We start from the raw sequence: 27,289 nt of genomic DNA on the forward strand, positions 1-27,289 counted from the left end.
CCATTTCTGTTTGGATCTTCGTGTGTTTTGTGATTTTATGTTGTGTTTGGGGCATATGATTATCTTGATATGGTTTTTATGCAAGTTGGTTTCCTTCACTCTTCTAAAGTTTTGTATTTACTTAGTTTCTGCTGAATGTTTCCTTTTGCACTTTGTTTATCATTTATCCTTGGTCAAATGAAGGTCCAGATTTCATGTAGGGGATACAATTCAACTTAAAGGTCTATTATAAATTAGGCTGGACTGCATGGATACTACAGTGACAGAATGGATGACTACCACACAGGAGACCCACGGTGGACTCCTAGCACCCTGGGACCTGCAATACTGGGTATTTCCTTCCTGTCTTCTATCTTGTTTTATGGAGTAGGAGTGAACTCCACCTCCCATAACTCTTGCCCACCCCCCTGTTATTTACCCCTGCTGTTGCTGTGGTACTGCTGGTGTTTGCCTGTTAAACAAAACTCATAACATGCAATAACAGTTTCCCCCCTGTATGCTGGACTTAAAAACATTCTTTGTACAAGAATCATACCTTTTAAGTAGTTCTTCAAGAACTTTATATTTATATTTATATTTCTAGTGTTAATCAGTGGAACATGTTGGTTTATACAACCCCTTTTAATCTTGTTCACCTTCAATATGGTTATATTGCTTATAGACCCACTAGAGAACTGCCTTCACTTCTGTCTATTCCCTTACATTTGAGTTTAACCTTATTAGCTAACCATTCACTGATCTCTAGCTTTTATGTATTCTAAGTCCCCTATATTCTGTATTATAAGCCTTCGATTTTACATTGACCATGGTCATAAAAGTGGAGTCCTATAGTATCTATCCATTTGTGTCTGGCTTGTTTCACTCAGCATATGTCTTCAAGGCTGATCCATTTTGTCATGTGATTCAGGATGCCATTTTGTCTTACTGCTGCATGATATTCCATCGTATGTGCCACATTTTGTTAATCCACTCATCTGTTGATGGGCATTTGGATTGTTTTCATCTTTTGATCATTGGGAATGTTGCTGCTATGGACATCAGTGTGAAAATCTCTGTGTCACTGCTTACAGCTCTTCTGGTTATATACCAAGTCTTGCTCTTGCTGAGTGATAAGGTAACTCAATATTTAGTTTCATAAGCAATTGCCAAACTCTCTTCCATAGCAGCTATACCCTTAAACATTCCCACAAACAGTGCATAAGTGTCCTAATTTCTCCATATCATCTCCAACAGTTTTAGTTTCCTGTTTGTTTAATAGCAACCATTTTTATAAGTGTGCGGTGGTATTGCATTGTTGTCTTGATCTGCATTTCCTTTATAGCTTATGAAAGTGAGCATCTCTTCATGTGCTTTTGAGCCATCTGTATTTTCTCTTCAGAAAAATGCCTATTCATGTATTTAGCCCATTTTATAATTGGAATGTTTGATCTTTTGTTGTTGAATTGTGTGATTTCTTTATGTATACAGGATACCAAACCTTTCTCTGCTGTGGGATTCCCAAATATTTTCTCCTATTGAATTGAATGGCTCTTCAGCTTTATAACAAAGTCTTTTGATGTTCAGAGGCATTTGATTTTGAGGAGTTCTCATTTATCTGTTTTTTTTTTCTTTTCTTGTTTGTGCTTTGGGTGTAAAGTTTAAGAAGTAACCTCATATTACTAGGTCTTGAAGATGCTTCCCTACAGTTTCTTCTAGAAGATTTATGGTGCTAGTTCTTATATTCAGGTGTTTGATCAACGTTCAGTTAATTTTTTGTGTAGGGTGTAAGGTAAGGGATCTCTTTCATTCTTTTGGTTATTGATATCCATCTTTGCCCACTTATTGAAAAGACTATTTTTCCCATTTCAGTGGATTTGGGGGTCTTTTCAAAAATCAGCTTTCCATAAATATGGTCAAATATTTCTGCATGCTTAATTCCATCAATACTTCTATCTTGGTGCCAGTACCATGTTGTTTTGACCACTGTGGCTTTATAAGAAATTTTAAAGTGAGGAAATGTTAAACCTCCTACTTTGTTCTTTTTAAGGATGGTTTTTAGCTTTTTGGGGTCACTTTTCTTTTTGGATGAATTGCATAACTAGTTTTTCCAAGTCTTCAAAGTAGGTTACTGGAATTTTAATTGGTACTGCATTAAATCTGTAGATCAGTTGGTAGAATTGATATCTTAACTATATTTAACTTTCTTATCCAAGAGCAGAGAATGCCTTTCCACCTATTTACACCTTCTTTAATTTCGTTTAGCAATGTTATGTAGTTTTCTGTGTATAAGTCCTTTACATCCCTTGTTAAGTTCATTCCTAAGTACCTGAATATTTTAGTTGCTATTTTGAATAATTTTTTTCCCAGTTAGGTCATTGCTTTTGTATAGAAATGTTACTGATTTTTGCACATTAATTTTATATCCCACCACCTGGTTGAATTTATTTATTAGTTCAAGCAACTTTCTTGTAGATTACTCAGGATTTTCCAAGTATAGCATCATGTCATCTGCAAATAATGAAAGTTTTACTTCTTCCTTTCCAATTTGGATGTTTTTTATTTCTTTGTCCTGCCTGATTGCTCTAGTTAGAACTTTTAGCACAATGTTGAATAATAGTGGTGACAGTGGGCATCCTTGTCTCCTTCCTGATCTTAGGGGGAAATTTTTCAGTCCCTCTCCATTCGGTATGATGCTGGCCATCAATTTTTCATATATACCCTTTATCATATTGAGGAAGTTACCTTTGGTTCCTATCTTTTGGAGTGTTTTTATCAGAAAAGGATGTTGAATTTTGTTGAATGCTTTTTCAGTATCACTCAACATTATCATGTGATTCTTCCCTTTCGATTTTTAATGTACCGTACTACATTAATTGATTTTCTTGCATTGAACCCTCCTTGCATTCTTGGTATAAACCCCACTTGGACATGGTTGATAATTTTTTTAATGTGTTGTTGGATTTGATATGCTAGTATTTTGTTGAGAATTTTTGAATCTGTGCTCATCAGAGAGATTGGCCTGTAGTTTTCCTTTCTTAAAGCATCATTACCAGATTTTGGTATTCAAATGATTTTAAGTTCATTAAATTAGTTAGGCAGTGTTCCTTTTTCCTCAATTTTTTTGAAAAAGTTTGAGCAGGGTTGGTGTTAGTTCTTTTTGAAATGCTTGATAAAATTCCCCTGTGAAGCCATTTGGTCCTGGGCTTCTCTTTGTAAGAAGATTTTTGCTGACAGATTGAATCTCTTTACTTGTGATTGGTTTGTTGAGATCTTCTATTTCTTCCTGAGTCAGTGTAGTTTGTTTGTATGTTTCCAGGAATTTGACCTTTTCATCTAAGCTGCTTTGTTGGTATGTAATTGTTTATAGTATTCTTTTATGATTTATTTTATTTCTTCAGGGTCTGTGGTAATGTACCCCTTTTCATTTCTGATTTTGTTTATTTGCATCATCTCTTTTTTCTTTGTCAGTCTTGTTGGTGGTCCATCAATCTCATTGATTTTCTCAAAGAACCAACTTTTGATTTTGTTGATTTTTTACATTGTTCTTTTGGTCTCTCAATCATTTAACTCTGCTTTAATCTGTTATTTCTCTTCTTCTATTTGCTTTGGGGTTTATTTGCTGTTCTTTCTCAAGTTTCTTTAGGTGAGCAGTTAAATCTTCTATTTTTTGCTCTTTCTCATTTTTAATATAGGCATTTGGGACAATAAATTTCCCTCTCAATATTACCTTTGCCATATCCCATATGTTCTGGTGAATTGTAGTCTTATTTACACTTATCTCCAGATAGCTACTAGTCTCTCTAGAAATTTCTTCTTTGACCCACTGGTTGTTTAAGAGTGTGTTTTCTTATCTCCATATATTTGTGAAAGTTCTTGTTTTTGGTGGTTATTGAAACCCAGCTTCATTCCATTGTGATCAGAGAAAGTGCTTTGAATAATTTCAATGTTTTAATATTTATAAATACCTGTTTTGTCCTGCAACATGATTTATCCTGCAGAATGCTCCGTGGGCATTAGAGAAGAATGTATATCCTAGTATTTTGGGGTGTAATGACCTATGTATGTCTGTTAGGTCTAATTCACTTATTAAGTTGCTTAACTTCTCTATCCTTGTTGATCTTCTGTCTGGTTGTTCTATTTATAGAGGAGAGCGGTGTAACAAACTCTTCTACTATTATTGTTGAAACATCTATTGCTCCCTTCACTTTGGCTAATGTCTGTCTCAAATACTCTGGAAGAGCTTGATTGGGAGGATGAATATTTATGATTATTACTCTTTGGTGAATTGTCTCTTTTATTAATATATAGTGTCCTTCTTTGTCTCTTATGATGTCCTTACACTTAAAATCTATTTTGTTCCAGTATTAGTATAGATATTCCCATTTTGTTTTGGTTTGATTTTGTTAGAACTTGTGTGAAACATCTTTTTCCATCCTTTCATTTTCAGTCTGTTTGAATCCTTGTGTCTAAGATTAGTCTCATACAAGCAGCATATAGCTAGATTGCATTTTTAATCCGTTCTGCCAATTTGTATCTTTTAATTGGTAAGTGAAGTCCATTAGCATTCTAAGTTATTACCACAAAGCATTATTTAAATCCACCATCTTATCCTTTGGGTTTTATTTGTCAGAGCTATATATTCTTTTCCCTCTTTCCCTTTTTATCCTGTAAGTTACCCTTGCTGGTACTCTTCAATTCTGTGCCCTCCTCCATGCCTCCTTTTCCTGCTTTTTTTTCAACTGGCAGATCTCCCTTTAATATTTCTTGTCGGGCTGGTCTCTTGTCGACAAATTATTTCAGGATTTGTTTGTCTCTGAAATTTTTAATATCTCCCTCAGTTTTGAAGGTCAGTTTGGCTGGGTACAGAATTCTTGGCTGGAAGTCTTTCTCTGTCAGGATCTTAAATATATCATACCACCGCATTCTTGCCTCCATAGTGCCAGTTATGTAGTCTGAACTCAGTTTTATGTGGTTACCCTTGTATGTAGTAGCTTGTTTTTCTCTTACTGCTCTCAGGATTTTCTGCTTTTTTTCAACATTTGACAGGCTGATTAGTATGTGTTTTTGGAAAGGCCTATTTGGATTTATTTTATTTGGAGTTCACTGAGTTTCCTTGTCTTGTGTGTATATATGTCCTTTATAAGGGTTGGGAAACTTCCCTGATTATATCATCTACTAATCTTCCTAGCCCTTTTCTACTCTGTTTCTGGGACAGCAATGATTCTTATATTTATGCACTTTGTTTTGTCCATCATTGCCTTGAGATCCAATTCAAAATTTTCCATCTGTTTTGGCATTTTTCTATTTATTTTTTCAAATTCCTCTTTATGGCCTTCTAGTGTCTTCTTGGTCTCATTTATATCATTAACCCTCCCATTTATTTTATTAAGTAGATTTATATGACATCTTTGTTTAGTTGTTCCAATGTCTGTGTCTCCTCTGGTATTTTAATTTGGTTGTTAGGCTGGGTTATATCTGTCTGCATCATGATATGCTTAATGATCTTCTGCTGTCTTTGCAGCATTTAAATATCTTGATAAGATTGCTTTGGAAGTTGATTTCCTTCAGTAGTCTAAAGCCTTGTATTTGTGTGATGAATGTGGAGCAGGATACACAGTGTGGGGCAGGTCACAACAATGCAGTAATGTTTTGCAACACAGATATAGGCAAAGGTTGGGGATGCTATGCTGGTGCCTGTGAGCCTAGGTGCCCAGGGGTAGAGAGGATGTGGTTGTACAGGAACATGGGTCTAGGGGACCCTGGTATGTACTGCTATAAGGTGCGGGGGTCCTTGTTGCACATGTGCAGAGTTCAAGGCAGTGGGTCGGCATTGCACCTTCCCGGTCTGGAGGGGGATGTGGCCAGACTGCACAGTTCAGCTCTTACCCAGAGCTGGAGGGTATGACTGGGAGCCGTGTGCGTGCACAGATCTGGGAAGGCCATAAACTGAGGTACAGGTGTGCAGAGTTCATGTGAGGTGGGATGGCATTGCACAACTGTATGGTCTGGGGGGCCGGTGTGGCTTGGGTGTGGAGGTAAGTGCCCACAGACTTTATGTGCTGTGGACCACCTGCAGGGGTAGGGAAGGGGAGATAGTGTTCAGGAGGGGTGTGTCAAGACTGCACTTTTGCAGGAGAGGTGGTTTGGGCTAGGATAGGCATGTGCATGTTTGGGTTGGGGGTGTGGGGCGGGTATGCACTCGTGGGTTTTGGTGGGATGGGGGCACGTGGAGCATGTGGAGGAGGGTGCAGAAGATGGAGTTCAGATCCATTGGTATAGGGTGAGTTACAGGTTGCGGGCCTGCACCAGTGAAGGTAACACATTCAAGGAACGCGACTTGGCTTACTTTCTAGTCCCTGTCTCCCTTTCTGTGCACTTCTGAGTGTTCCGGGTTTCTGTGTTAAGCTGTTTGCACCAGCCAGATTGTCTCCAGTTTAATACTTCTCAGTTCCTCAGCTCTTGCAACCAAGTCTTCCTTATGTGGTGCAGAAGACACTCCCTGGTCACTTACACCCTGGAATCACCATCTCAGTCACTCTTCTATCCCTTCTCTAGATTTCCTTAGAGTAAACTTGAACTTGACCAATCTTACTCTGCCATCTTCCTAGAACTCTCTACTCCCAACTTTTGATTAGATAGTTTCCATGTAGATGTGTCTCCATCCATTCAAGGTAGGGTGCCTACTGGAGCCCTTTAAGAGGGAACCATTTTGTAAAAAGCTTTAGAGCCACCAGAATCAACAAAACTCATGCAGCCAAAGACATCTGGGGCAGAAGAAAACTTTCTCCAGGGAAGTCTTATGAAATGAGGAGAAAAGTTAGAAGACATCACCATGTGCCTTTTCTGCTGAGAGAGCTGGAACTTCATTGCCGCTTTCTTTGGAGTTGAGGTATCTTTCCTTTGATGTCTTAATTCGGACATTTTCACAACCTTAGAGCTGTAAACTAGCAACTTAAAAAAATTCTCCTCTTAAAGGACATTCCATTTCTAATATATCATATTCTGACAGCTTGCTAACTAAAACAAACTTTGGCACCAGAGAAATGGGGTGCTGCTGTGGCTTGCAAATGCAAAACATCTGAAAAGGCTTTTTAAATGGATAAGGGGAAGATTCTGGAAAAGTTATGAGGAGCTTGATAGAGAGGATCTAAAATGTTTTGAAGAGACTGTTGGTATAAAAGTGGACTATAAAGATACTTCTGATAAGGCTTTAAGCATAAATGATGCATATGTTATTGCCAACTGGAATGAAGGTGATTCTTGCTTTAAAGTGGAAAAGAATCTGGCAACATTAACTGGCTTTGGATGGAAGTCAGATTTTAAAAGCCATGAACTTGAATATTTAGCAGAAGATATTTCCAAATTAAATGTGGAAAGTACAGCCTGGTTTTTCCTTGAAACTTATAGTGAAATGCAGCAGTAAAGAGATAAGCTGAGAACTGAACTTTTGGGTACAAAGGAACCAGAAACTGATGGTATAGAAAATTCTGGGCTCTCAGAAGGGGAGATCCCAGGGAATAGCACCCCAAAACATGGAACCAGCCAGTCATTTCAGAAGAAACCAAAATTGGAAATGGATTTATCCAGGAAGGATTTGTGGAAACTTCTTTTGTCTGATAGGCATGATCTGAGCATATTGCTTAAAAAGTCAACAAGAATATTGTGGGATCTGTATAAATGGAACCACTGCTGGTCTGGACAAAAAGGGGCAGAAAAGGGACAAAGTGAAGGAAAAATAACTTCAAAGGCAGAACCATGGAAACTAAGGTCTGAAGTCAAGAAACCTCGGGCCAGGGGAGTAGACCCACCAAAGCACTTGGAGAAGGTGAGTTTGCCTTGAAAGCAGAGGGAGAATCTACCATCTCCTTGCTCAGGAAGAGTTGCACCACCTTAGGCCTTGGATTGGGTAGAGCACATTCCTTGGGGACTTGGGAGAACCTGGTTGTCACCACATTGCTTTGGAGGGGTTGAGCATGTGCCTCAGAGATGGCAGAGAGCCTGGGCTTGGCCTCAGTGTTTGGAGAGGGTAGAGTTGAGAAAAAGGTGGTCTCCCCAATGTCCCCCAAGGTGGCACTTGGAAAGAGCTGGGCCACTGCAGAAGCCCTTGGAAATGGTAGGACTGCAGCTTTCTAAAGCCTCAAGGATAAATAACTCTCAGATTTTGAAATCTAGTGGTGTTTGCCCTACAGGTTTCCAGAAGGATATAGGCCCATTGACCCCTGTATTCCTTCCAATTTCTCCCTATGGAAATGGAAATATGTATCCTATGACTGTCCCTCCTTTGTATATTGGTAACAGATAACTTTGTCTGAGTTTTACAAGGCCATAGCCAGACGAGAATTTTGCCTTAGGGGTAGACCATGTCTGTAGCTGACTTTAATGAGATTTTGTACTGTTCATGACTTTGTGTTATATTTGTATAGATACTGAAATGGTCTAAGGCTTTCTAATATATTATGGAATTAATGTATTTTGATTTGGAAAGAACATGTCTTTTTGGGGTTCAAAGGAAATAATGTGCTAGTTTGAAGAAACTATGTACCCCAGAAAAGCCATGTCCTTTAAACCTCATTCAGTATTTCTGGGTGGAATCTTTTTTATTGTTTCCATGGAGATGTGGCCCACCCAATTGTGGTGGTATCTCTTGATTAGATAGCTTCCATGGAGATGTGTCTCCACCCATTCAAGGTGAGGTTGCTTATTGGAGCCCTTTAAAAGGTAATCATTTGGAAAAAGCTTTAGACCCACCAGAACTGTTAAGGTTTGAAAGGCTTATGTGCCCTAGAAAAGCCATATTTTAATCCTGATCCATCTTGAGGAGGAGACTTTTCTTTTAATCCTTATTCAGTACTGTCGGTGGGAAATTTTATTAGATTATTTCCATGGAGATGTGGCACACTCAATTGTTGGTATATTAACCTTTGATTGGAAGGAGATGTGACTCCACCCATTCCAGGTGGGTCTTGATTAGTTTACTGGAATCTTTTAAAAGAGGAAATAATTTGGCAAAAGCTTCAGAGCCACAAGAGCCACAAAGCCCACAAAGCCAGAGACTTTTGGAGATGAGGAAGGAATATGCCCCTGGTTTAGCTTCATGAAACAAGAAGCCTAGAGAGAAAGCTAGCAGATGTTGTCATGTTCACCATGTGCTTTTACAGTTGACAGAGAAACCATGAACTTCATTGGCTTTTCTTGAATGAGTGTAACCTCTTGTTGGTACCTTAATTTGGACATTTTTATAGACTTGCTTTAATTTAGACATTTTCATGGCCTCAGAACTGTAAATTTGCGACTTAATAAAGTCCTCCTTATAAAAGCCATTCTGTTTCTGGTATATCACATTCTGGTAGCTTACAAAGTAGAACAAGAACCAGCAGAGCCCAAGTAGCCAGAGACCTTTGGAGCATAAGGAAAATGCCTCTGGGGAAACCTTTTGAAATGAAGAGAAGAAACTAGCAGATATCACCATGTGCACTCCCAGCTGAGAGGGGAACCCTGAACTTCATTTGTCCTTTCTTTGGAGTTAAGGTATCTTTTTCTTGATGCCTTAATTTGGACATTTTCCTGGCCTTAGAACTGTAAATTTGCAACTTACTAAATTTCCCCTTTTAAAAGCCATTCTGTTTCTGTATATTGCATTCCAGCAGCTTGCTAACTAAAATAAAGCAACAAGTCAAACACAGTCACAAATATGGTAGCTACTAAACCAACTATATCAATAATCATTACAAATGCAAATGTCTAAATGCACCAATTAAGACAGAGATTATCAAAGTGGATACCAAAACAATATCCAACCATATATCATCTACAATAAAACTCACTTTAAATATAGAGGGCTAAGAATCAATGACATCCCAGTAGTAATATGCACACTTAGAACAGAGATCTTGGTTTCTAATACCACTCTCTATTAAAGGGACCAGAACTCTTTGGATAAATAACTGATTCTATGTCTGTGGCAGGAAATGTGCAAGATGAACTTGTAGTATCCTGTAGTTCTAGAAAGTAAGGAAGTGCTCAAAAAGTCTCCACAATGATGGCAGTAAGTCAAACAGACACAGAAACAAACTCAAGGATCTCCATATTACAAAACCTGGAATAAGTTGATCAACTAATTATTTAAAATAGCATTGGATTATAAACCAATGTGCAAAACAAATATCTGTGAGTTTAAGCTGATATAAAAATGACCAAATATATAATCATATGTGTGAGATAACGAAAAATTCCTGTGAAAGAATCCATGTAGATACTTCACCTTCAAGGGGGTGGTACCCACTTATTAATATGGGCTGTGCATAATGACTTCCATTCAAAAGAGAGTATAAAAAGAAGGAACAAAAGAATAAATTCACTGTGGAGAAACCTGACAAAAATCACCTCAGACAAAGTCAATATCAATAGTATGTCATGTTGATAGCATGTACCCTCCATATGATGATATGGGACTGGTAGTTTATATATGTGGTCTTCCACCTCACAACCCATAACACTATCTAATCATGAGAAAAGATCAGACAAATTCCAACATAGGAGTATCCTATAAAATACTTGATCAATACTCTTCAATACTGCCACATTTATAAAAAACAATAGTAGTCAGAAAAACTGTCACTGCAAAGAGGAATCTAAAGAGACATGGTGACTAAATATAATGTGGTATTCTGAATGGAATCATGAAACAGAAAGAGGACATTAGGTTAAAAAAACTGAGGAAATCTGAATAAAGTATCAATTTCAGGTAATAATAATGTGCCAACATTGACTCATTAGGTGTGACAATTATGCCATAGTAATATAAGATAATAATAGTAGGGAAAACTATTTGCTGGGTAAAAGGAAACTCTGTCTTATCATCACAATTTTTCTGTAAATATAAAACTGTTCTAAAAATGAAGTTTATTTTAAAAATAAAACAGTGAGTCAGGGGTTTGGGTTGAGCTCTTTTTGATAACAGAAGTACATCCAGAAGGTTTGCTAAGAATTGAATGAACTCCTTCTAACCATAGAGCATCTTGGTTCTTTTTTGTTGGCAAAGAAATTTTGTAAGTATGTCAGCATACTCATGAAGTAAAGTTTTCACAAAGGTTCAAAAGGAAGAAAGTTCTTTTGACCAGATTAGGAGCTGCCTGCACTAGAGAATATCTGTGATTTAAATTCAACTGCATGCTACTGGAATGTGTCATAACTGTCAATTACTCCATGACCTACTTCTTAATATAACAATAAGTGTTAGTAATTCTGGTGAATGATAGTATTTGATGGAGACACTATTTCTGAATTCATCCTCTGCTCAAAGTTACATATAAGTTCAAACAGTTCCAGGGCACAAGGCTTCACCCAAAACTTCCTAAATTGAGTGTGACATCTTTCTCCTGTAAAGAAATATATCCAATCATTAACCAGCTCAACATCTTCACTTGATATATTGGATATCTTCTTTTTACCTCTTCTGAACCATTCTCCACCCTTATTTGCTTCTGGGCATTGGGAAGATGAACTCTGAGTTACCTTAAAGTTCTTATTTTCTATCTGGATTCCTATTGGGTTTAGACAATGGAGAGCACCAACAGTAGTATAAACAGGAAGAAGAGGTTGGTTTATTTATTCTCCAAATTAACTCCCTGAATGGTTGCAGAGTACTGGCTACACCCTACAGAAAGGTCTCCACCTCTTCCACAGTTCTTTGAACAGTCCTACACACAGCCTTCTCCCCCACATCTTCTCTATCAGCAGTCTTCTCCATCTTGGTAAATGACAATTCTATTCTTCCAGTTGCTCAAGTCAAAAGGCTTGACTTGACTCCTCTCTCTTAAAACTTTACATCAAATCAGCAAATCTTCTTATGGCTACCTTAAAAACATATTTAGAGTGTGACCACTTTTTTTTCTTTGGCATGGGCAGGCTCTGGGAATTGAACCAGGGTCTACAGAATGGCAAATGAGAATTCTGTCACTGAACCACTGTTGCACTGCTCCACTTTTTAACACTTCCATTACTATCACTTTGTGCAAGCCACTATCACTTGTGATCTAGATTATTAAAGGTTTCTCCTAACCATTCATCCTACTTTCATTCTTGCTTTCTATAGTCTAGTATTATCCTTACAAAACCAGAGTGATCCTTTAAAAAGCTTTAGGTCATTTCACTACTTTACCCAGACCCTCTAAAACCTTCTTATTTCCCTTAGAGTAAAATTAAAGTCCTGGCTGTGGCTTACAAGGCCCTGCGTGATTGATCTTTTGCCTGGTATCTCTCTGACATCATCTCTTACCTATCTGCATTTCATTCTCTCTACTCCAGTCACCATGGTCTCCTTGCTATTCTTTGAACAGACCGAGCACAGTCCTGCATTACAGATTCTCATTTACTATTCCCTCTCATGTATCATTTTTCTTCTAGATATCCATATGACTTTCCCTCACTTCCTTCAGATCTTCCTTCAGATGTCCCTTACAGGCAAGCCTTTTCACAATCAACCTTTATAAATAGTTTGCCTGCCCCCATCTCTCTTTTTTTCCATCAGTCTTCCTTGATTCATTTCATTTTTTTCATAGAATTTATTACCAGACATGTGTTTGTAAATGTTACTTATATTAAACTCAGGTTCAGAGGTACAGAATTGGGTTGCTTTATTTAATGCCTAATAACCATTCAGTAAAATAATTGCATCTATTAAATGGTACTTGAGAGCTAGGCCATTGACTGGGTTAAAGGAATTGGCAAAATCCGAATGAATCTCACCACCACATTTCCCATAGAGCATGATCAGGAACTTCATCCACTGCTTCCCAAAACATCAGACCACTGGAGAAACTGCTCTCAGACTTATATATCACAAACAAACAAGTGGTCTAGGAAAATGTTTTTGCTGTATTATGGAATGTGCTGTGTTCTTTATCATATTTGCCTTTTTTGTTTGGCAAACGAATAGGCAGCTAAATAGGGCCCTTGGCTCTATAAATTCCAATATTACATCAGTCCATTTTTTTCCTAACACTAAACCCCTCCAATGTTCATTTGTATCCTTTGTTACAGCATATCCTTTTTTAGAAATTTTAAATCCTTTGTGGAACAATCTGGAGTATAAATAAAATAATTGTATTGTGGGGTTTTTTTGTTGTTCATTTTGTCTGTTTCCAATTGGCTGCATCATCAATTGTGTATGAATCTGTGCTGAGCTAGAAGAAGAGCTTAGCTCATTCTGATGGTTTACAGAATGATTTTAAAACTTTAAGCTGAGAGCAATTTTCTTCCATGGATCACTGCTGATTATGTGTCTTCAGAAATTTTCAGTTGTTAGCATTATCTTGTCATTGGCCACATCACTATAATTCTCTCTTCATTTTGTTTTTGCTGTTGTTTTTCCATTTATAATTAAATTAAATGTTAATGGCAGAAGGTGAGAAAATACTAATAATTTGATGAATCTAGGTGAAAGATAAATAACTTTTTGTTGTATGACTCTTTTGAGCATTTTGTAGGTTCAAATTTTTTTATTGTTAAAAGTAAACCATTGGGCAGGAAATGGTGGCTCAGCAGGCTGAGTACTCATCTGTAATGCTGGAGACATGGGTTCAATTCCCGGTGCCTGTCCATGCAAAATAAAATAATAAAATAAAATAAAATAAATAAAATAAAATAAAATAAAATATAAAATAAAATAAAATAATAAAATAAAATATAAAATAAAATAAAATAAAATAAAATAATAAAATAAAATAATAAAATAAAATAAAATAATGGCAGCAAAGAATCCTTTGGCCCTACTCCAACTTGAAATATATTAATCTGCATAGAATTCAATGATTCTTCAGTGTTTTACTGATCTTGATGCAATTCTTCTATTATGTTAATGAGCTGGGCATTTGTGTTACTCTCTCTGGAGATGAGAGATTATTTATGCTGAACAAAATTAAGTGTCTTTGAACATTATTCTAAGTCAAATACTATTATCTTGTGCCATTGAGTTGCATGAATGGGTCAGAAGTTTATCGAACCTGTTGTGTCTGATATTTACTTTGCAGGTATTCTCTGCTAAATATTCTCTAGAATTGGTTCCCTCATTTCTAGAGGTATGGGTCCATATATTTGGAAATTAACATTGTGGATATCACTTAAGTCCCTCCTGGATTTTTTCTAACTTTACAAATCTGCTGGATTCTTATACTATTACTCATCATTCATATGGAAAACTTCATGCCATCTGGCTCTGGCTCTGAACTGCTCCATATACTATGAAAATAAATGAGTACATCATCTTCTGAATTGATGTAAGCTTATTTTCTTTCACTTGCCTTACCAAAATGGTTAAACTTGAGCCCTCACACTTGAGGGAGCTTTCTAGAGCTGCCTATCCTATAAAAGATGTTCTGCCTGACATAGCTTCCTGTGGCTTACTTTTTGTAAATATTTGAGTCATTATTTATTGAGCACTTATTACAAGATACTCTGATCATGTCCTAGATGGGACGAAGAAATTAGTTGTGTTTTGAAGGTGGCCAAAGTTTCGAAAATCAGATATGGAGAGAGGTGGACTACATAGGAGAAAAACCTTTTTTAAAACATAGAAAAACAGAGGTAATAGCAACAATTTCAATTTGGCTAGAATGACAGTGTAGTAATAGGGAATGGTGGAAGATAAGCTTTAAATATCAAGAAAAACAGATTATGTTTACTTAGCCACCATTTTATATTGACATAAAAATTTTGAACCGGAGAGTGGTAGTTAGATTGATCTGACAATGAGTATGATAAAGTTTAAGAAGAGAAGATTGTAGGCAAGAAAATGGTTTAAAACAAGATTGTATGACTTCTGGGAAGATGGCTAAATAGAGTAACTTGAGTTCAGCCCTGCCTCACAGAAAAATTGGAGAAGGGTTGGGAGGGTGACTGAGACAGCAATGCAGGAGTGCAGCTGACCTGGGAGAGCCTTCTGCACCACATAGGGTGGCCCTAATTGCAAAGGCTGAGGAACGAGAAGCACAAATCTGGAGCTTGGCACAGAGGCACGGAGCCCACTGAAGTGCATAGGTGGAAGCCGGGTACCAGGAAGTAAGCCAGGCCACATTCCTTGAATGCCCTACCCTCACAGCACAGTCACATGACCGCAACTCACCCCATACCCCACACACCCAAACCCCAACACCTGCCCCATTCCCCATACTCCAAGTGTCTTCACCTCACCAGCGCCCAGTGCACGAACCTGCCCCACCGTCCCACCTTAAGTGCAGCCCAACCCACAACTCCTGCTCCCAGCCAAAGCACTACCTCCTCCTCTCTCTTCCCTGCATGCTGTTCCCAGTGCATAAAGGCTATGGGCACTAACCTGCATACCGGCACTACCCTTGTCCCCAGCCCATAGTGTTTCACAGCCTCGCCCTGCCCCACCCCGAGCTCTGTGCATCACTATTCCTAGGCCCACACATGCACACGGGCCTGCAATTACATCATTCAGCCCTGGAAACCGCACTTTGCAGCAGTCCTAGTACCACACATGCACACGGCCCTCAGTCACACATCCCAGCTCTGAGAAAGTGCTGATCTGCACATCAGGGTCACACCTGCTCCCATAAAATAAAGTCATAAAATTGACCTGCTGCCACAACTCTAAGAATGTGCAAAAAGGGCCCCATGCCCCAGACCAGCACACACCGGGGTTATGCCCCCCAGACCAGTGCATCCACACAACTACATACTCCCTGGCTGACTGGGCACCCATGTTCACAAGCACCAGTGTAACATCCCCAACCTGTGCCTATACCTGCCCTGAAATTAATCACCACACTGATGCGCCCCACCGTATACCTTGCTCCCTGCTGCACATACATCCTAGAAACACAAGACCTTAGAACACTGAAAGAAATCAACTCCCAAACTAATTCAATCAAAATATTTACATGCAATGAAAACAAAAGAAGATCACTAAGCATATCACAATGCAGACAGATACAACCCTGCCTAACAACCAAATTACAACACCAGAGGAGACACAGGCTTTGGAACAACTAATCAAAAAAGTTCATGTAACTCTACTTAAGAAAGCAATTGGGTTGGCAAATGGCATAATGGCGATCAAGAAGACAGTGGAAGAGCATAAAGAGGAATTTGAAAGAATAAATAGAAAAATGACAGATATCACAGAGATTAAAGGTTCTGTTAACCAAATAGAAAACATATTAGAGGTGCACGAAACCAGATTTGAAGAGACAGAAAAAAGAATAAGAATATAGAGGACAGGATAATTGACTTTGAAGACTCAAAACAGTAGGTGCCAAAAAAGATGGAAAAACTTGAATTAGAACTCAGGAAAATGATAGAGAAAACAAAGTGCACAAATATAAGAATCACTGTTGTCCCAGAAGGAAAAGAGAGGCATAAAGGGCTAGGAAGATTATTTGAGAATATAATGGGGGAAAATCTCCCATCCCTCATGAAGGACATAAATGTACAAGTCAAAGAAGTCCAACGAACTCTAAACAGAATAAATCCAAATAGGTCTTCCCCAAGGCACACACTAATCAGTCTGTCAAATGTTGAAGAGAAGCAGAAAATCCTGAAAGTGACAAGAGAAAAACAATCTATTACATACAAGGGTACCAAATAAGACTGAGTTCAGACTACTCAACTAGCACCCTGGAGGTGAGAAGGCAGTGGTATGATATATTCAAGATTCTGAAAGAGAAAGACTTCCAGCCAAGAATTCTGTACCCAGACAAATTGTTCTTCAAAGTTGAGGGAGAGATTAAAGTTTTCAAAGACAAAAAAGTCCAGAAGGAATTCATCAACAAGAGACCAGCCAACAAGAAATACTTAAAAGAGTTCTGCCAGCTAAAAAAAAAAAAAAAGACAGGAGAAAGAAGTCTGGAAGAGGGCACAGAATTGAAGAGTACCACCAAGGTTATTTAAAGAATACAAAGAGAAAGAGGGAAAAGAATATAGAGACCTGACAAAATTAAAAAGATGAGATGATGGAATCAAGAAACCCCTTTTCAGTAATAATTTTGAATATTAGTGGACTAAACTTACCAATTAATACATACAGATTGGCAAAATGGATTAAGAAACATAGTTCAGCTAAGCTATATGCTCTTTACAAGAAACTTATCATAGACACAAGAATACAAATAGATTGAATATGAGAGAATGGAAAAAAAAATTTCCACTCAAGTTGTATTCAAAGGAAAACAGGAATAGGTATATTAATATCAGACAAAATGGAATTTAAATGTAAAGACATCATAAGAGACAAAGAAGGACACTATATACTAATTAAAGGGTCAATTCATGAAGAAGATATAACAATCATAAATGTTTATGCTACCAATCAAGGAGCACCAAAGTATGTGAGACAGACATGGGGAAAAGTGAAGGTAGTGATATATGTTTCAACAATAATAGTAGGAGACTTCAATACACCACTCTCCTCTATAGATAAAACAACCAGACAGAAGATCAACACAGCAAGAGAGAAGTTAAATGACTTGATAAGTGAATTAGACCTAACAGACCTATATAGGTCATTGCACCCCAAAGCTTAAGGATATATATTTTTCTCTAGTGCTCATGAAACATTCTCAAGGATAGATCACATGCTGGAGTATGAAACATATCTTTATACATTTAAACACATTGAAATTATTCAAAGCACTTTCTCTGATCACAATGGGATGAAGGTGGATCTCAATAACCACCAAAGAATGAGAACATTCAGAAATATATGGAGATTAAATGACACACTCTTAAGCAACCATCAGGTCAAATAAGAAATTGCTAGAGAAATCAGTAGCTACCTGGAGATGAATGAAAACGAGAATACAACTTATCAGAACTCATGAGATGTGGCAAAGGCTGTGTTGAGAGGAAAATTTATTGCCCTAAATGCCTATATTAAAGAAAAAAAAAAGAGCAAAAATCAAGGACTTAACAGCACACCTGGAGGAACTTGAGAAAAAAACAGCAATGTAACCTCAAAGCAAATAGAAGAAGAGAAATAACAAAGATGGAAGCAGAGATAAATGAATGGGAGAACAAAAGAACAATAAAAAGAATCAATGAAACCAAAAGTTGGTTCTTTGAGAAAATCAATAAAATTAATGGGCCATTAGCAAGACTGACAAAGAAAAAGAGAGGATGCAAATAATCAAAATCAGAAATGAGAAGGGGTGCATTACCACAGATCATGAAGAAATTATAGGAGGACACTATGAGCAATAATACACAAAAAAACTAGACAACTTAGATGAAATGGACAAATTTCTGCAGAAACACAAACAAGCTACACAGACTCAGGAAGAAATAGAAGACCTCAACAAACCAATCTCAAGTAAAGAGATTCAATCAGTCATCAAAACTCTGCCTACAAAGAAAAGCCCAGGGCCGGATGTCGTCACAGGGGAATTTTATCAAACATTGCACAAGGAACTAACACCAATCCTGTTCAAACTTTTCCAAAAAACTGAGGACAAAGGAATTCTACCTGACTCATTTTATGAAGCTAATATCATTTTAATATCAAAACTGGGTAAAGATGCTATAAAAAAGGAAAACTACAGGCCAATCTTCTTAATGAACATAGATGCAAATATTCTCAATAAAATATTAGCACATGGAATCCAACAGCGCTTTAGAGGAATTATACCCCATGACCAAGTGGCGTTTATACCAAGAATGCAAGGATGGTTCAGGAGAATAAAATCAAATAATTTACTACAGCACATTAACCAATTGAAAAGAAAAATTCACATGATCACTTCAATTGACACTGAAAAAGCATTCAACAAAATTCACTACCCTTTTCTGATAAAAGCACTCCAAGGATAGGAATCAAAGGGAACTACCTCAATAGGATAAAGGGAATACATGAAAAACAAAAACCTTTATTGTACTCAATGGAGAGAGACTGAAAGCTTTCCCCCAAAGATCAGGTACAAGACAATGGATGCCCCCTTTCACCATTATTATTCAACATTGTGATAGAAATTCTAGCTACAGCAATCAGGCAGGACAAGAAATAAAAGGTATCCAAATTGGAAAGGAAGAAATAAAACTCTCATTATTTGCAGATGATATGATACTATACTTGGAAGATCCTGATAAATCTTCAGCAAAGTTACTTGTGCTAACAAAAAATTTATCAAGGTGACATCATATAAAATTAGTCTGCAAAAATTAGTAACATTCCTATACACAAGCAATGAACTAGCTGAGGAGTCACTTAAGGAAAAAAAAACTCCATTCAAAATAGCAACTAAAAGAATCAAGTACTTAGGAATGGACCTAGCTAAGGATGTAAAGCACTTGTACAGAGAAAACTATATAACATTCCTAAAAGGAGATCTAAATAGGGGGAAAGAGATTCCCTGCTCACAGAGAAGAAGGCTAAATATGGTTAAGATGTCAGTTCACCCCAAATTGATCTACAGTTTCAACACAGTACCAATCAAAATTCCAACAACCTACTTTGAAAATTTGGAAAAGCTAACTACCAAATTCATCCGGAATGGAAAGAGACCCCAAATAGCTAAAAGCATCATAAAAAGAAGGAAGAAGTGGAAAGATTAACACATTCTTACTTGGAAACCTATTGTAATGTCACAGTGGTCAAAACAGTATGGTACTGGCACAAAGATAAAAGCACTGACCAATGGAATCGAATCAAGAGTGCAGAAATATTTAAACCCTCTAGTCTCCTATATTCTAGAGCAGCTAGAAGGAAAAATCTGTATGTTAGCCCATGACAAACTCTGGGATCCATCCTGTAACTACTTGTTGAAGAGTGCTTTGAAAACTATTTTTTTTATTCCTTTGCTATGTATAGATGTCATAATATACAATAAAGAAGTTTAAAATAAAAAATAAAAACTAGAAACCTTTGAATAAGAAGTCAAAAAAAAAAAAAAAGAGAGAAGAAGCAAGAGTACACCTTAAAGAGGTTAACACAGATGTGCTCAAGGGAGGGACATGACCTGAGTGGTTTGGGTTTAGCTCACTTTATAAAAAGTTTTGTTGGTAGCAGGTTTTCATAGTAAAATTTGATCAGCAGGTGTTCATCTTTGTAGTAGGAGATAGCCAGTGGAATTTGTGGTTTGTTTTCACATACCTAAAATTTGTCTTTGGGCAGATGGTGCTCAAAGACAATCTTTATTGCCTTATGCTTCCAATCATTAACTAAGAATTTGCTTTGGGCCCTGAATTTTATGAGCTTTTATGGTTTAGTGGGATTTCAATGGTTTGGAGAGGTTTGAGGTCTTTAGGCTTTTTTTTTTTTTTTTGTCCCAGAGAGTTTGCAATGGAAGTTTGCAGCTCTGTATTAATTCAATTGAAGCTGAATACAATACCAGGGACCACAGCCTTGATAACTTATTCTATCCTGCCTCCCTGTCCTCTACCAGTATAAGCAGGCCTTTGTCAAGGAAACTGATGAGGCAATATGTCTTTGGATGTAATATCACAACTAATCCTTTAAACATCTCTCATTTTGTATATCACATGCATTATCAGCTTACAGAGACGTTTACCAACTATGTAATGAGAGCAGCCAATTCCAGACTCTATTGGCTGCTAGTGGTTCATTAATAGCTGATTTTATCATTCCTTCCTACTTTGATGGAGTGAGTTCAAAGGTACAATTTGCTCCTGTTCCAGAAGAGAAGGGGATTGTGATAGCCATCCTCCAAGATAGCCCCCAGTGATCTCTGTTTCCTAGTATTCATACCCTTGTACCTTTCCACACTGTATGATTGTGTTTTGGTATAATCAATAAAACACAGCAGGAGTAATGGTATGACATTTCTAAGATTAGGTTTAAAAGCCTGCAACTTCCATATGGGCTCTTTATTTCTATTTTCTCTCTCTCTCTTTCTCTCTCTTTCCTCCTCATCCACTTCCTCCTCCTCCTCTCTCTTTCACATCACTTAGTCTTGGGGAAGCCATCTCACTTGTTGTAAGGTCAATCAGGCAGCTTATGGAGATCTGTGTGGTAAGGGACTGAGGTCTCCAGCCAAAAAATACAGAGAGGAAGTGAGTCATGCTGACAACCATGAGGAAGATTAGAAGTAGATCCTCCAGCTTCAAGATGACCGCAACCTCATAAAAACCCTGAACCAAACCATTCAGTTAAATGACTTCTAGATTTCTGACACACAGAAACTGAAACAATGAATGTTTGCTGTTTACAGTTGTTAAATTTTGGGGTAATTTTTTATGCAGCTATGGATAAGTAACACAGGAACTTTCTGAGGGGGAGCTACCCCTTGTGGACAAACTGCAGAGCACACTCAAAGTCTATCTTTGAAATTTTGGGGAATGGGGACACTAGATCCTTTGTCACCTGAACTATGAGGTATGGCCTCTGAATGCCATTTTGGATCCACACACCACAATGGTAGTTGAAGGGAAGTACTTCAGATGCATGACTGTTTTAGATTCCTGGGCTGCCTCAAGCAAATACCATGAAATATATTAGCTTAAACAATTGGAATTTATTAGTTTATAGTTTTGAAGCCAAGAAAATGGTCAAATTAAGACATCGTCAAAGCAATGTCTTCTTCCCAAAGACAGGTTGCTAGTGATCCTTGGCTCCTTTGCCACATGGAAAGGTACATGGTGGTGTTTGGTCATCTCTCCCTTCTCTTGTGTGCTTTGTTGATTTCAGTTTCTTGCTTCCATGGCTGTCTCTCTCTCTCTCTCTCTCTCTCTCTCTCTCTCTCTCTCTCTCTCTCTCTGTGTGTTCATTCAGCTTATAAAGGACTCCAAATGATAGGATTAAGATTCATCATGAATGAAGTGAATCATACCTTGACTGAAGTAGCCACATCATAAGATCTCACACCCACAGAAATTGATTAAAACTTTAAGAACATGTTTTTCTGGAATACATACAACTTCAAATCATCATACATGACCCATCATGGCTCAGACCACCCTTCTGCTGGGAACACGCAGCATCTTCATTCTGATATTTGATCCTTTCATTTAAAAGCAATTAATCTTTTATTTACCCAATAGGTGGATTTAGATCCTAACTTTTGCTTTCAGCAAAACTATAAAAAGCAAAGTCAATCCTCATTGTTGGAAGAGAGGAAATAAATCATGTATTCGGCTGAGATTTATTTCTAGCAGCTGCACAGCTGTTCTGAGAGAAGGGTTGGGTTTGTAAATGGAGACCCCTCCTTGTGGTGCAAATAGACATAGAACATAATTCAATCACTCTCAGCCTTGGTATTTTCTTTTGTAAAACTAGGAGAAAAATACCTAATAGAGATTCTGTGATTATTAAATGTGATACTGCTCATGAGAGCATTTGTACCTATTAAATCTTATTTTAAAGTATTTAAGGTTTAATGCACTGGTCTTAGGAGTTGTGCTGGTTTGAAATGGTTGTGTACACCAGATAAGCCATGTTATTTAATCCTCATTCAATATTGTTTGGTGCGACCCTTTTGGTTAAGTCGTTTCCATGGAGCTGTGACCCACCTATTCAAGATGGGTCATTTACTGGAGCCCTTTAATAGGGAATAATTTTGGAATAAGCTTCAGAGCTGACACAGGCAGAGACGTTTGAAGATGAAAGGAGAAAACACCCCTGGGGAAGCTGTTTGAAAGGAGAAGCCTAAACCCAGCAGATGCCAGCCTTAGCTTCCCATCTGATAGAAGGCCTTTCTTGAGTTAAGGTGCCTTTTTCTGGATGCCTCAGTTTGAACATTTTTATAGCCTTAGAACTGTAAACTTCCAACTTAATAAATTTCCTCTTTAAAAGCCATTCCATTTATGATATATTGCATTCCAGCAGCTTTAATAAACTAAAACAAGAACCATGTCCACTTGTAGAAGAAGGTGCTTTGATTCATTGGACAAATATAATCTGAGCACTTACTTGGTTCCAGGCACTGTGCTTTGCTGGGTTTTGGTTTCTGGGAACTTATAGACTAGTGAGAAAAGTAATAATTAGCCTAATAATCTCACAAATGAAACCAACATTCCAATTGCAACCAGTGTTGAGATAGAAACAATGCAAGAACACATACAAAGGGAAATTTCGCTTAGTGAATGAAATTAGAGAATGCTCTGCCCAGGAACTGACACATGAACTGAAATTTGAAGGAATAGATGTTAATGATGGTAGGAAAGTGCCTCTCAGTTCTAGGGAACAGCAGGTATAAAGACTCAATGGCAGGATGGAGTCTGTTGAGCAAGAGAAATATAAAGCAAGAGTGGTTCAAGGGTAAAATACAATGGGAACATGACAGAGTGTATGAACTTTGTTCTAGTTCATGTGTCCACTAGGATCTGTCACTGATCTAAAGGACTATGTGTACAACAAGTACTCAATAGTGAGGGTAATATTTTTTGTTTTTGAGAAAACAGTACTTTTATTATCAAAAAAGAAACAAGCATATCAGAAAACACAAAGAAACTAATTTTTCTGATCATCCTAGACTTTAGGATCTCTTTATGGAAAGAACAGCTCCTTACATAGACAAGATAATATCCGAAACATAAAACAGCAGATAATTGAGACAGGGTTCAAGATAATGAAAGAAGATGTAACAGTGGGAAGAAACAAAAAAGCAGTTCTCCACTTTCTTCTCCTCAGTAAAGTATGTATGTGTATAAATGTAGGGGGCTCATTTTGGGAAAAAATGCTTTCATATAGAGAATGTTAATTTTCTCCATGCCCGAGAAAAAAATGGTTTCAGATCCCGGGTGGAATAAGGAAATCAAAATAGGGTGACAAAAAACTAGAGGGTGACAATAGTTTCAGACAAACCTCAAGACTATTATCTCTAATTATGTTTATCTTCTTGACTTTAAAAAAGTTTGAGTCCTTTTCTCTATACCAAACAAGTACTCTGAATTTTTTCTCTTAGGATGTTTTTAACCAAATTGGAGTTAAGTTAATCTACCCCTAAAGTGCAAGAAAGGATATGCAAGACCTAGTGTTTGCTCTGTGACATATCAAAGAGAAATATTCCATCAACAGCACAGATCCAAAAGATACTATATGAAGCACTGATTGCAGAACACAGTGATCCATTAAGTCTCCCAAAAAGGCCAGGAGAGTACAATTTCATCAATAGAAAGAGGGATACCTACCAAGTCTGGCTCTTAATTGTACCAATATCTCAAACAGATCTTAGGTCTTCCTCATCAACAAAGTCGGAACACAGCACCGACACAGGATCGAGAGGGCCAGCATTGTTTAAACTAGTCAATGAACACCACTACTCCATGATTTATCAATGCTCATGTTGCTCCTGGTAAAGGAATCAAGAAACCTTGGATTTATAACATCATAAATATTATTTACCTAGTAAGTGATAAAGTTCTTTTCTAGGGTAAATCATATAAAAATCGGTGATGAAAGCTCTAATACATCACCACTGAGATTAGTCTAACTTCAACTTAAACCAGTAAAAATTGGCTTCTTCTACACAATAAAGAGAAGCTTGCACTGATGTTCCCAAAAGCCAATTACATCTCTAGCTCTAACCTTAGTTTAACAGGTTTTTAAAAAATATACCTTTCCTATGTCAGAGCCAAGGTGTGAAAGGGTGTGAGGAGCAAGACACCCTCTATCTAGAGTCCCTGGAATAGAAAACCCTCTAGAACCCAGTGAGTGTAAACAAATTCAGATCACTGTGTTTGAGATTATGGATCCTTGCCAACAGTTTCTTCCCCTCCATCACTGGCCTGTCCATTTTGGGTGGCTTGAAGACTGCTGGGTGCTTAAGCTATGTGGGTGGCCTAGATATTGGTAAGTCCCATTGGAGAGGTCTTCTGAGCTCCTTTATAAGTCTGGATGGCAAAGCCTCTCAAATAAGATTCCTGGAGGGCTTTTGGTCCAAAGAGGATCCATTTATTTCTGATGACTTTCTGTCTTTCCTGAATCCATGATGCTAGAACTTGGGCCAGATAAAGCTGTGGAAGAACCAAAAATGAACCAGATTCTGAGTTGATGCTTAGGGGAAGAACGGGGATGGTGCTTCTTGGAGTAGACAGGCCTGATTCAGGCTGCTTTTCTTCTTCTATTATCTCTCCATTCTGTGGCTTTAGTTTGAGGAGTGCTTCTCCAAGCTGAAAGTACTTGGTCTCCTTCATGGTAAGGTCCTTATGGGATATGTAGCCAGAACCTTTGTGCCCTGCCTGTTGCTCAAAATGCTGAATGCTCCTGTTTTGTGATCAGAGAAATCATGATGATGTGGGTAGCTTTAGCCTTCACCACTGGGACCTTGATGTTGTCAGTAGCTGATGATGGGGTCACAGTAGTGGAAGATACACTGGCTTCTTCCTCCAACCTTGGCAAGGTATATTGTGCTTTGGAATTATTGGCTTCTAGGGGATGCTGACCATGTCTAATGGAGGAGGAGTCATGGGCATGGAGTACTGAAGGGCATCACCATTGCTGAATGCCTGACAGTACATCATGATGGGCAGGGACGTCTTGCCCAGAGGCCCACTAGGGTCAAGAGCAGATGCTTCTGGTTGTCTCAAAGTCATTGAAAAACTTGAATCCAGGTGTTTTTTCCAGATATCATTTCAGAGCTGAATCTCTTCTACCACAGTGGAATGATGTGATGATTTTTCTGAAAGCCAGATATTAATGAGGGACATCGTCCAGCTGTTGCAAATTAGTAAAGCTTCCCAAGAAAAACCCACCCAGAGATGGTTCCTCCAACACCATGTGGATGCCTATAGCCCGAGCTCCAACACAAAGAAACTCGAAGGACCCACATGTCTATAGATGCTCTGGCACAGTCCAGAACCAAGGCAAGTTGTAGGCAGTCTTCTACCAGTGACAACACTGAAGGTCTTGGGTAGCGACTGGGGAGCAGAGGATCCTTAGCCATGGCCAAAAGTCTTTCTGATAAAGCCCCAAGTTAATTTTGTTTTATTTGAATCTCCCTACAAGACAAAAGCACAGCTAAGAGAAACAGTGTTTGGGGGGATCCCTTGAAGGTTGCAAAATTCATAGGTTCTCTTGTGTTCAGTAACCTCTTTCTGATTGTGCTAGAAGAGCAAGACCTGAGGAATGGCCTGCTAGGCATTGGATCCTCAAACAGCTGTTACTCTTGCTCTGGGCTCTGATGTGAAGACATTTGTCAGTGCTGAGGAGCTTTATAAATAAGATTTCTGTGCAAACAATGAACTGTGATGAACACTCACAGCATGTGTCAGGGAATTGATACCCTTAAATATGTAAAGAGAGCTGAGAAATCATTAAAGAAATGTGTTTGCCTATATATATCCTAAATGAAAAACAGATCGAGGACCTGATCAGGTAATTTCTAGTTTGCTGTTCTAGTTTGCTAGCTTCTGGAACGTGATATACCAGAAATGCAATGGTTTTGAAAAAGAGGAATTTATTAATTTGCAAGTTTCAAGTTCTAAGACCATAGAAATGTCCTATGAAAATGTCCAATTTATGGCACCAACAATTGTTCACTCAAGATAATCTTCACTCAAGAAAGGCTAATGAAGTTCCGGGTTTCTCTCTCAGCTGGAAGGGCACATGGCTAAGTCAGCTAGCTTTCTCTCCCAGCTTCTTGTTTCATGAAGCTTCCCTGGGGGGCATTTTCCTTCTTCATCTCCAAAGGTCTCTGGCTGTGTGAGCTCTAAAGCTTTTTCCAAAATGGTTTCCTCTTAAAGGGCTCCAGTAAGCAACCTTACCTTTAATGAGTGGAGACACGTCTCTCCGGAAAGCATCTAATCAAAAGTTACCACCCACAATTGGGTGGGTCACATCTCCATGGATAATCAAATAGCTACCACCCAGCAATATTGAATGAGAATTAAAGGGCATGGATTTTTTGGGTATGCTTCAGATTCGAACCAGTACAATGGCTATGCCAGTTTGAAAAGATTTATGTACCCTAGAAAATTCATGTTTTTATTCCTAATCAGTCTTGTGGGAACAATGGTTTCTTCTAATCTCTATTCAGCACTATCAGTTGGAAACTTGATTAAATTATTTCCATGAAGATATGGCTCAATCATTTATGAATATTAAACTTGATTAAATGGAGACGTGTCTCCACCCATTGTATATGGGTCTTCATTGGTTCACTGGAATCCTATAAAAGAGGAGACATTTGGGAGATAGTTCCTTTTTGAGAATGAGGAGAGAGTTGAAGAACCACAATAGAAGGCTGAGCTAGTCACAGAGTCCACCAACCAACGACCTTTGGGGATGAAGAAGGAAAATGCCTCCTGGGGATCTTCATGAAGCAAGAGGCCTAGAGAGAAAGCTAACAGATGCCACCATGTTTGCCATGTGCCCTTCCAGCTGAGAGAAATACTGAACATC

At 38.0% G+C, this 27,289-nt stretch overlaps 1 pseudogene; it reads right to left on the bottom strand.

The window, feature by feature from the left end:
- Window positions 1–24,587: 24,587 nt before the first annotated feature.
- LOC143670431 (putative monooxygenase p33MONOX pseudogene) lies at window positions 24,588–25,482 on the bottom strand (annotated as a pseudogene).
- Between the last annotated feature and the right edge of the window lie 1,807 nt (window positions 25,483–27,289).

Source organism: Tamandua tetradactyla, chromosome X (assembly GCF_023851605.1).
Source record: "Tamandua tetradactyla isolate mTamTet1 chromosome X, mTamTet1.pri, whole genome shotgun sequence".
NCBI classification, from domain to species: domain Eukaryota; kingdom Metazoa; phylum Chordata; class Mammalia; order Pilosa; family Myrmecophagidae; genus Tamandua; species Tamandua tetradactyla.